This window comes from Telopea speciosissima, chromosome 6, assembly GCF_018873765.1.
Source record: "Telopea speciosissima isolate NSW1024214 ecotype Mountain lineage chromosome 6, Tspe_v1, whole genome shotgun sequence".
NCBI lineage: Eukaryota > Viridiplantae > Streptophyta > Magnoliopsida > Proteales > Proteaceae > Telopea > Telopea speciosissima.
The window spans coordinates 40,580,925-40,592,326 of NC_057921.1; the positions used below are offsets into that span (position 1 = coordinate 40,580,925).

Genomic DNA, 11,402 nt, shown 5'->3' on the forward strand with positions numbered 1-11,402 from the left:
AACTCCTTGGGGGTTGGGTTTTATCTCTGTATGGCATGCAACCTAGGGTACGAGATGCCAACAGCCGTGGCCGCAAGTGGCCTATAGCCATGGTCGCGGGTGGCCTGCTGCCCATGGATGAGGGGAAAGGGACCAAAGCAATGAGACAGGCTAGTGGCCTACCTCACGCGGGCCTGCTGGCCTTGGTGGGCTACTAGCCTACTGCAATGTGTGGGCTTGGCTAGGCCTGCCTGTGGTGATGTCTCGTGCTTGCCTTGCCTACCAGCCTACAATGCTGCCTGGCTAGCCCTACTATGCAGCTTAAAATATTTTAATGAAATATGAGGATAAAAATACGCTTAAAGGAATTAAAACAAAAAATTGAAAGGCCCCACTAGTAGGGAAATCTGATATCATTGTGGGAATGGATAGGGATCGTCCTACTAATAGGACGACGTTTCAAAACTTAAATCAACAAAAGAGGGGAAGACCATGGTTGTCTTTAGATTCACTACCGCAAATCCTCCACAAGATCTTAACCCTTCTATGAAGTGTTCTTTCTTCCATGGTAGCAACACATTCCTGTCACCATCGGCCACCACCACTATTACCTTACACTGACTAGGGTTCCACAAACTGTTGTACACAAACTCTTACACACTCACAAGGGGAGGGGAGAGCTTCAAATTGTGGGTAGGAAGGAGAGGGATTCGATGGAACTTTCTAAGGAGAGAGTTAGAATTAATTGTTAGCTAATTATAATCCTAAAATCCTTTAACAAGTTAAGTCTGATATGCCTTTCCATTTTTCAATCCACTATCAATGTCCTAAAATCATTCCTTATGGAATCTTATCCTCTAATCCAAAAAAAATTCTCCCAATAACAATAGTCAACTCAATATATGCTACTATAATACAAACAACAACAACAAACTCACCCTTATCCCAATTAAATGGGGTTGGCTACACGGATCATTGCCTTCCAATCAGCTCTATTCAATGTCATGTTAGAGATAAGGCCCAAACTATGCATGTCTTTCCTCACCACTTCTCCTAGGGTCAATTTTAGGCCTGTCCTGACTCTTTTAATACCTTCAATCTGAATCAAGTAACTCCTCCACACTGGGGCGTTTGAAGGCCTCCGTTGAACATGGTATGCCACTTCAGACGACTTTCTCGTAGTTTATTGGGGCTACTCCCAAACCAGCTCTAATATGGTCATTCCTTACTTTATCCTTCTTGGTTTACCACTCATCCATCTCAACATCGTCATCTTTCCTACGCTTAACATACCTATATGACTCTTCTTAACTGCCCAACACTCTGTGCCATACATCATAGCCGGTCTTATTACTGTCCTGTAAATATTAGTATTCCTTCGATCACATAACAATTTGGATGCACCTCTCCACTTCATCCATCCTACTAATTTAATCCTCTGAGATACATCATCTTGCATCTCCTTCTTTAGTAATGAATCATCCTAGATACCTAAAATGGTCACTTTGTGGAATCTCCATTTCCTCAACTTTCACACCTTATTATCCATTCCAGGGTTAAGTTACAAGCCTACAAGCCATGTACTCCCTCTTCGTTCTACTTAACTTAAAACGTTTTGATTCCAAGGTTGATCTTTGTAAATCCATGTTGGCATTAATTCCATCTTTTGTCGCATCCACCAACACAATGTCATCAGCGAAAAACATGCACCAAGGAACCTCTCCTTGGATCTCTCTGGTTAACTCATCCATGATAAGCGCAAACAGATAAGAGCTTAAAGTTGATTCTTGATGTAAAATGACAGTAATTGGGAATTTATCATGACCCCCATGCATTGTTCTTAGACAAATTACCACTCCATCATACATATCTTTAATTATGTTCACGTATTTACTTGAAACATTTTTCCTCCGCAGCACATGCCAAATTAAATCTCTAGGGACTTTGTCATATGCTTTTTTAGGTCAATAAAGACCATAGGGAGATCATTCTTGCTCTCTCTATATCTTTCCATGAGTCTCCTAAGCAGCTTCTTTTATGGATCTTCTTGGCATAAAATCAAAATTGGTTCTCTGAGATAGTGGTATATTTTCTTAGGTGTGTTTTAATAACCATCCCCCCTAGTTTCATAGTATGATTCATCAGTTTTATGTCTCTATAGTTGTTGCAACTTTTGGTATCACCTTTATTTTTGTAAATTGGGAACACAATGTTTCTCCTCCGTTCATTTGGCATTCTCTTGATACACATAATCTTATTAAACAACTTAATTAACCAAGATAAGCCCCAGATCCCTAAGCTCTTCCACGCTTCTATTGGGACCCCATCTGGGCATGTAGCCTTGGCTATTTTTATCTTTCTTAGCGCTTCTTTTACTTCAAAATCCTGATTTTATATATATCTCTGACAGGTGTCAACTGTCAATATGTGTAGTGCCTTCTTCCGATCCACTATACCTCGAATTGGTTTCACTTCTGTACCCATGTTTTTCCTACAATCTTCTTAACTTCATTTCTAGCAAATTTATAGCCTTTTAGGTTTTCCACATCCTTAGTCTTTTTCCATGTCTTGAAACAAGCTTTCTAAGCCTAGATGGTTGTCTGAACCTCATTATCCCACCTCCAAGTCTCCTTAGGGTGATGACAAGTAAATCGAATGGGTAAGATCTCATTGGAATCCTATCCACCATGCCATGTATAAGTTAAATAGTACATCAATGTGATATTTACTAATTAAAACATACATTACAATTAAGTGTAACCAAAAACTCCCAATTTAAGTAGATAATTATGGATTAGACCCTCCACAATACAATATCACATCATAGATTATAGGGTATTATTTATTTACCATCAAAACTCCAGTCTATGGGAAATACAGTTACAAAGATTCCGTAATTCTGACTGGACCATTAAAACCTTTGTGAGAATATTTGTGAAAATAAATATTAATAATAGGGAAAATTACATACCCCTCCCCTGTACTATGGCCTAATTATACATTCTTCTCTTGGATTTTCCCCAATTACACCCAGACCACCTCTGGCTGACGATGTTAACCTACTATTAGTTTTAGATTGAAAAAGACTATTTTACCCTTGTGCTAAAACATCAGAAATTAAAGTACAGCGCTACCCGTTATTCATCTTTAACCTAAAACACCCATACCCTTGGGCGTAAAAACCGTTGATGCTCACTTAGTAAACGGGAAGATGAAGAAATACAAAAAAAAACACTCAAGAAAACTGAAATGTTTTATACCCTTGGAGACATCTATTATAACACTCGTTAGATCCAATTGCTCAAATATTTTTGGACGGATCAGATAGTGGGGAAGACGAAGGAACCTATACCTGGGAAAGAGAGCATTATCAGTAGAGAACACCGGGAAAAGCAAGGAAGTTCAAAAGTTAAATTTTATAAACTTTCCATCAATCTCCCCTCAAAAGGCGCAAAAAGGCGACAGATATTTCGCTCTCACGTGCTAACAGTGGCCAATGACGGCGCAGTTATAAATGACCTATAAAGGGTAGATATGTCCAAACGAGAAAAAGCCATCGTCAAGATATCACCTGGTACTGGTCAGCCCCAGGAAATAGACACGAACTCCAGGCAGATCATCCAGACATTTCTCCAAATTCTGTTGAATTACACCCTACACCTCGACCGAGATGTCTCAACCGAGGTAAAGGGAGTAGGGGGCAAATGATACACCATAATTTCTACTTCAAATCATGATCGTACACGTGGACTCATATGGAAATAAGGCTCAGAAGCACGTTTGGAGAATTTCATGTGCCCGACGGTTATAAAACTCACTCCCACCCTGGCAGTTAGAAAACCACTCATGATCAATCCCACATGAACCGGGAATTCCGGGATTAAAGAGGGGACCACATCAAGAATGGGAGTGTTGAAAATCCGTGCTGCTAGGGAAGACCATGGCTGACGAAGAATGGGTTATTCGATCCATCTCTATAAATATAGGGCTAGCCCCTCATGTAAGGGGATCAGAATGTATTCAACAATCAATAAAGAAAATATTTTACTCCGCGGTCTTCTCTCTGTCTTCTCTCTTTCGTTCTCAATTTTCTTTTAATTTTCTTTACTAGCTAGAGAACTGTGTTTACAGCAAAGGATTTCTCCGGCAGAAATTCTTGCACAACATGGTTCTATGTCACCTTACGATTAGTGTTTACAAACAGGTGACATTCCATAATCATACAAAGGAACCAAAACCATATTTCAAGACAATTTCACTATGAGATGATCAGCAAGCAATCTGATCTGGACAATATTCTGGTCGAATAAACTGTTAATCAGTGAGAATATTTCAATCCCTAAATTTTTAGAACAATCCAACGGTGAAATTTTAAATTATGGAAGAATCCTTGTTGACATAGGAAATTGAAATTCTGGCAGAAACCAGAATTTGATATGCATTTATTTCAAGGACTCATATTGAGTCCACAATAATAAATAGAAAGCATAATTTGGAAATCTAAGCCCAAATTTGAGAATTTGAAAAATCCTACTTGAAGGATTTCAAAATTTGATTGAAAGATCGGATATTTTAAACCAAAATTGTAACTAGAACTGAAACAGGGATTCACATTAGCAAATAAAGCTGGATTAGATAAAGAACTAATGCTGAAACAAGACTAGAATTAAGCAAAAGAATTGAAACCAGAAATATTTTAACTGAAACAGAAAATCACAGGTTGTGTAGACCTGGATCTGATGTAGATGATAGAAAGAAGAAAAGGGGGAAGATATGATCAGGAATTCACTTGACCTATGGGATTGGAATACACCAATGCCCCTGCTGAATCCACAACACTTACATCCGAATCCAATTGGAGTTGCAGGAGGAGGAAGGAGGGTAAAAGGGTCATCTCACATGGACCTAGGATTATTTTGGGGATACAAAAAATATTACTAAGCCACGTCACCATTTAACAGTCGGATACTAACAGTAGGATATAATAGTAATTTTATGCAAACTAGAGAGAGTCGAAATGTAATAGGGAAAATGTAGGGGTGGGATATGCAATTAGGCCATAGTATAGGAGAGGGGTATGTAATTTTTCCTAATAAAAAAAATTAATTTTTGAAACTTATAAACAGTTTTACCAAAATGTCACCAGATCCAAATTTGTGTCCAATCAATTATAATCATTCTTTTTTTTTTCAATATTCTCCCAATTAGGGTAATAGATTCGATGTTGGACGTCTCTTTTGAATACAGCCAAACAATATTAATCCAGTACACCGATATATAGTTAGGGAGATATTAACCGTTGGTTTGCCAAAATTTACAATGCGTAACCACATCGATAAAGACCTCTTAGGTCAAGGGACTGATCGTACACTATAGACGAGAATTGCGTTCCAAATGAATAGATCCATAGTAATGCAAATGTGATTCTTGTATGATCTAATTCAATGTATACATAGTATGTATACTTGTACTTGTGCCCTGGAATCTCCATTTTTAGGTACATATATACAGTGTGAAAGCTATAAGAACAGGGTGTCCAGTCTCATCCTTAGTCATGAAGTTTTAACTTAAAGCCTAAAGATTACCAAAGCCTATATTTAAATCATAATTTAATTTATGGGCAAGAGATCTCTACTTGGTCGCATGGTCTCTACACAAGCGTCTGGGCCAATGGGTTAACACACCTGAGTATCTACCCAGGGTCAAAGGCGTCATCTCATGGTGCCCTGTGAGAAAACGTAGGAAACACCACCAAGTAGAGATTTTTTTTCCCTCAATTTATACAATTAGATTTGATGGACATACTTTCAACAAGAAGTAGATCCACCCTAAGTCCTCCATGTGCAATACGCCCACTCCTCCCGTCTCTTGTCAAAAAATGAAGAGGGACTTTTGTGGCTTCACGATAGCCCATATCCATATATATTTCATTAAGAAATGCTGCCACCATGCTCTGATAGGAATATAAAATTTGGCCACCATGTTCATCACAATCTGTAAAGTATAATATATCACCTCGCAATTAGACGCAGCCCATTATCTACCATCTATAAAAGAGGAGAATCTAATGATGTCCACCAATAATTTGCAGTATCCTTCACTTCCTGATCTCCTAATGTCTTCTTGGACCACTGCAATTCTCATAGTTGTACTGCTTGGAGGGCTCTGGTATTTATCTATCCATCTTCGGCATGCATCAAGAAGGGCCAAGCAACAAAGTGATGAACGCCAACGACCGCCGCCGGGCCCTCGGGGGATTCCGATTCTCGGCAATCTTCTCATGTTGGGTGATATCCCTCACCGTACCCTCCATCAAATGGCCCAGAAATATGGACCCATCATGTCCATCAGGCTCAGCCTCGTGCTAACTGTGGTGGTGTCATCGGTTCAAGCAGCAGAGTTGTTCCTTAAGACCCATGACATAGTCTTTGCTGGAAGACCTTACACTATGGGTACCCAGTATATGTCTTATGGGAACAAAGGCCTGCTTTTCTCACAATACGGTACATATTGGCGCAACATGCGCAAGCTGTGCACCATAGAGCTTCTAAGTGCAACAAAGGTTGATTCATTCAAGCACATGAGAAGGGATCGAGGAGCTGGACCTCCTTGTTGGATCTCTTAGGGAGGCTGCCGAAGTTGGTGCAGTGGTTGATATGACTGCCAAGGTGGGATCGCTGATTGAGGATATGACCTTTCGGATGCTGATTGGTAACAAGCTCGATATTTTCCACCTGAAATCAGTTGTTGAGCAATACGACAATCTTCTTGGGACTTTTAACTTGGTCGATTTCATTCCCTATATCGGAACACTTGACCTTCAGGTAATTTTATCTCTATTACATATTAGGGAGAAAGAACGCTAATTGGTGCTATGTGTGGTCGTTATTTACCTGTGTCCTGACACAGTTCGACGCAAAAAGACCGCCGCACTACTCTATAAAGGTGGGAAAATCTAGGGGTGTGGCGGCCTTTTTGCACCGGGCTTTCTGGACACAGATACACGCCCACATACAGCATCGGTTAGCATTCCTTTTCCCTACATATTATTAGTATCTTAGAAAATAGATTAGTTGATCATTCACTACAGTAAATATTTTATCCCGTTCTTATTACCAGATTTGGATTGCTATTGAGTTTGATGTCAGATCTAAGGTTGACCACCTTCATGCCTCGGAGGATACTGATTTCTCCAATAATCGACTTATCCTGTCGAGGGCTCAGCATCTTGTTCCCTTTGGGCTGTCTTATTTAGTTTCTCTTCTTTCCTTTTAATAAATTCTTTATTCATTGAAAACAAAAACAAAAAAAAAACAAAAGGAAAAGAGGTTGTTAAAGGGAATCTAATAGCCTTGGCCCTTTTTCTTGGGCACTAGTAAGTTGTGGATTCATCTTATGTTGATTTGTTAGGGTCTTTCCCTTAGTTAGCCTTCTTGACTCTTGTCCTCTATCTTTTTTTACTTTTTTAATATATATTTTTATTCACCAAAAAAGATTTACTTCACTATTTTGGGTTGCCATCTACATATTGTCATGGAATTTGAAAGAAAGGCAATCTAATGTAGCGTTGTTAATTAGGGATTGGGTCAACGCATGAAGGAAATTAACAAAGTCTTTGATGGGTTTTTGGAGAAGATCATTGATGAGCACATAAACAATCCTAAAGAACGTAACAACAACCAGAAGGACTTCATGGATGTGATGTTGTCTTTGATGGTGGAATCAGAACATATGCAAGCAGAAGAACAACACTACATGATCGATTGAACTAGTATAAAAGGAATCATTTTAGACATGATTTTGGCTGCAATAAACACATCGGCTGTCACTGTTGAATGGGCCCTCTCAGAACTCTTAAGGAATCCTAAGGTGATGGAAAGGCTCCATGAGGAGTTGAGGAATAAAGTTGGCATAGATCGGCTAGTTGATGAAGAGGATTTATTTAAACTAGAGTACTTGGACATGGTTGTGAAGGAAACCATGAGGATTCATCTTGTTGCTTGGTTGCTAGCTCCCCATGAGTCCTTGGAAGACATAACAATCAATGGATACCATATACCCAAGAAGTGTTGTGTGATTATAAATGCTTGGGCAATTCAAAGGGACCCTAATATGTGGTCGACTTATGATGATGCTGAAAAATTCTTGCTTGAAAGATTTATAGAAATTAATATTGATATCCACGGACATGACTTCCAACTCATCCCATTTGGATCTGGTCGTAGAGGATGTCCCAGTATACATTTGAGCCTAACAATTGTGTATACTTGGACAATTGGTACATGCTTTCGATTGGGAGTTACCAAATGGCATGTCACCTAAAGACTTTGACATGACTGAAAAGTTTGCAATAACTGTTTCAAGAGCCAACCATCTACTTCTTGTTCCAAGTTATCGCCTTTACCTTTGTGGCAACAATTTGTAAGGAGTGTGCTAGCCTAGCAATATCGTGATCATGTTCAAGTTTGTGTGCTTCTGCTTTGTGTTGTCTCTATTTATGTATCTTATTTTTTCTAGTTGAAGTCTGATTTTATGTAATATGTTTGCCTAGTATGCATTTTCCTAATAGAAGTCTGAGTCTTGGTTAGGGTTACTTGTACTATATATATACTAGTAAACTCACATGTGCAAATGCACATGTGTATGTTTGCAATTGCACATGAAAAAATAAAAGTTAAAAAAAGAAACAATGTGAATGAGTATTAAAAAAAATTGGACATATTAGGCTATCCTGTTGAGAAGTTATGTAGTATAGAGTATATCATTCTTATTCTTCATGACTTGCTCAAGAATATTTCCTAAAAGACTAAGGTACAGATCCTTATATCCCTTTGGTCCCAGCTCAAAAAAAGAAACAATGTGAATGAGTATTTAAAAAAATTGGACATATTAGGCTATTCTGTTGAGAAGTTATGTAGTATAGAGTATATCATTCTTAGTCTTCATGGCTTGCTCAACAGTATTTGCTAAAAGACTAAGGTACAGATCCTTATATCCCTTTGGTCCCAGCTCAATTGTTTCAAGGGATTTCATGGACATGACAAGGAGTTGAATGTGAATCCAGAACCGTACGAATTGAACATCACTACAAATTGCTGGCCATTTGAGAGATCCAGGAATAATCAAAATACTAACCTTTTCTGAAATTGCTTGCATAGTTTGCAGATGTTGAGTCATAATGAAGTTCTCAATAAGCTCGTAAAGTCTTAGTATTATTTCCATTCCATGGACTACATAAGTGAACAAGCGTCCAACCAAAATCTCTTCCCAAGTAATGGGCACCACAACAACAAAAATAAAGGATTTAAAAATAAGGAAAAGAAGAGGATATAATGTATTTTCTTATACATCAAAGTTTTCTTTCGGTTGAAGTCTTCTTTGACAAATGACAAGTCATATGATTGAGTTCCCAAAATATTCAATCAAGCCAAAGTCTTGAGTGGAAATTAGTTTGTTGGAATATGTACCCTTCCATTTATTAAATGAATTTACTCTCTCTCCCTCTTTTTTTTGGCTAAAGGTCAGCAAAAAATGTATTAAAAGAAAAAGAGACTACAAGAAAAAGACCAGGTATACCCAGTCAGATACAAACAACAAAGAGAGGACACGGTCCTCACACAAGACACCCAACCCCAGCCAAATCAGCTAGCTAAATCTGAATTTTTGCGGCCCCACAGCATCATCTGACAAATGGCTATTTAAGGAAGAGGGGAGGTCTGCATCCCAAAAAGTTGTACAAGCACCTTTAGCCGAGTACTTGGCAAGGAAATCGGCCACATGATTTGCTTCACGGAAGCAATGACTGATCTTCCAATCTATGGAATTCAAGAAAGGCCAAATAGAAAGCCACAACTGACGCACCTGCCAAGGAATGGACCTCCCTTGAAAAGCCATCCAGGCTGCCGCCGAGTCACATTCAATCCACACACTGGTGACACCCTTCTCCTTGGCAAGGAGAATCCCATGGAGAATGGCCAAGAACTCTGCCAAATAATTAGTAGAAATCCCCAAAAAAATGCCAAAGGCCCTAAAATTAAGGAGCAGCATGGTCATCATGCAAAATCCCACCAACCCCAGCCCTACCTGGGTTTCCAAGAGAACACCCATCCCCATTCAGCTTAACCCAGCTTGCAGGCGGTCTACACCACCACACCTCCTGAACAACCGTCCGCGGACGGGTAATAATAGGAATTTGGAGGAGACAGGCACACAGCAAATCTGATTGGTTAGTCACCGGTCATTTGAAGGAGAAGGCGATCTCCTTGATGGAGGTGATCAAGGCACAGAAGGAAGCAGCCTGCTATCTCTCTTTAGCCTCAAACAACCTGTTGTTACGCTCTCCCCAGATTAAAAAAGGAATAAGAACAGCCCCCACAGTCCAAGCATCCAGCATAGGCACCACCTTAAACTTAGAAGACCACCAAGCTAGCAACTCCTCATAAGATGAGACAGCTAGCCAATAAACACCAAAAAAATTCAAAAAATACTTCCCCAGGCCAAGAGAGTAGTCGCAGCCGAAGAATAGATGAGAAAGGGATTCCGAAGCACCATAGCAAAGAACACACCTGAAGGCGAGATGGAAACCTTTCGAGCGCAGCGCCTCCTGGGTAGGGATTTTACGAAGAACCAATCTCCAAGCAAAGAGAGAGTGGCGAGGGAGCAAAGCATTGTTCCAAATCACCTTACCCCAAGGAACGCAGGGGTGTTTATTGCGAACACAGTCCCAAGCAAACCGAGAACTAAAATTCCCTGAAATGGAGGGACCACAACAACACACATCAGCGACATTGGAGGGGGGGGAGGGGCACTTTCCGGATATCTTCAAAGGACCTCTTAAGAACCTCAGCTTGCACCGGAGGGAGAGACCAAGAAGATTCCTTAATGAAATCAAAGACCCTCGCCTTCTTGTCAATGAACCAGTCCTCTGGCAAGCCTGAGGCCTCGGGAATCGAAGAACTCCCAAACCAGTGATCTTTCCAAAAATTAATAGAGCTTCCATCGCCAACAATCCAGGCGCTGCACCACAGACCAAACTCTTCTAATTCCCGGCCAAATGGAAGAGGGAGCTGAAGGGGTTTTAAGATCCCCGCTGCCATCCATAAACCTGCCACGCAAGAACTTACTAACCAAGAAGTTCTCATGCTTAATGGACCACACCAATTTACAGAGCAGGGCTGCATTCACATCTCTTAATTTCCTAATACCCAGACCACCTTCCGATTTCGGTCTGCACACTAAGTCCCACTTGACCGCCACTAGCTTCCTCGATTCAATGTCACCCGACCAAATGAAATTTCTAATCCATTTTTCCATAAGTGATACCAGGGAAGAAGGCCACCAATAAATAGAGAAATTGTGGACCGGGATGCTAAGCATGACCGATTTCACCAGCTGAACCCTACCTACAAGAGAGAGGAGTTTCC

General features: G+C 40.0%; 1 pseudogene; it reads left to right on the plus strand.

Moving 5' to 3' along the window:
- Nucleotides 1–6,049: 6,049 nt before the first annotated feature.
- Nucleotides 6,050–8,409, plus strand: LOC122665742 (annotated as a pseudogene).
- Nucleotides 8,410–11,402: the final 2,993 nt, after the last annotated feature.